This window comes from Arachis duranensis, chromosome 9 (genome assembly GCF_000817695.3).
Source record: "Arachis duranensis cultivar V14167 chromosome 9, aradu.V14167.gnm2.J7QH, whole genome shotgun sequence".
Lineage (NCBI taxonomy): Eukaryota > Viridiplantae > Streptophyta > Magnoliopsida > Fabales > Fabaceae > Arachis > Arachis duranensis.
In genome coordinates this window covers 81,531,200-81,532,002 of record NC_029780.3, presented here as the reverse complement: position 1 = coordinate 81,532,002, position 803 = coordinate 81,531,200, and positions in this window count along the sequence as shown.

The following is an 803-nucleotide window of genomic DNA, read 5'->3' as shown; positions in this document are numbered from 1 at the left end:
CACTTTTTCAGTTTCTCTCCAATCCTTCTTATGACTTAAGATTTCTTTCATGAACTTAGCATAAGAAGGTATTTGCTCAAAGTGCCTCTGCAAACAGAATCTTTATTTCAAGAGTCCTTAGATAGTCTGCAAAGCGGGCAAATTGCTTATCCTGTTCCGCTTGGCGGAGTTTTTGAGGATAGGCATTTTGGCTTTGTATTCCTCAACCTTAGTTTCTGCAGATTTATTGCCTACAGATGTAGGTTGAGAAGCCTTTTTAGATGGGTTATTTTCAGCACTTGTATGTGTCTGATCCCCCACTGGCATTTGAATGCCAGAGGTGGAAGCTGGAGTGGCATTAGACGCCACCTCCTTGTTTGTTACTGGCGTTTGAACGCCAGAACCATGTTCCATTTGGGCGTTTTTTCCCCCTTTTCTGGCGTTTGAACGCCAGAACTGGGCAAGGAATGGGCGTTTAACGCCAGCTTTCCCCCTTTTTCTGGCGTTTGAACGCCAAAAGTGTTCCTCTCTGGGCTCTTACTGTCCTCAGAGGGATTTTGAACAGTGGTTTGGTTATCATCTGTCAATTGTTCCTTGTTTGGCTTTTTGCTCTTTTGAGCAGTGTTATTCAGTGTCTTCCCACTCTTCAGTTGAACTGCTTGACATTCCTCTGTTATCTGTTTAGATATTTGCTGTTTTGCTTGATTTAACTGCAGTTCTATGTTCTTGTTAGCAACTTTAGTTTCATGGAGCATCTCTTTAAATTCTGCTAACTGTTCTGTCATCAGGAGCAATTGTTGATTAAGCTCAATCATCTGTTCTTG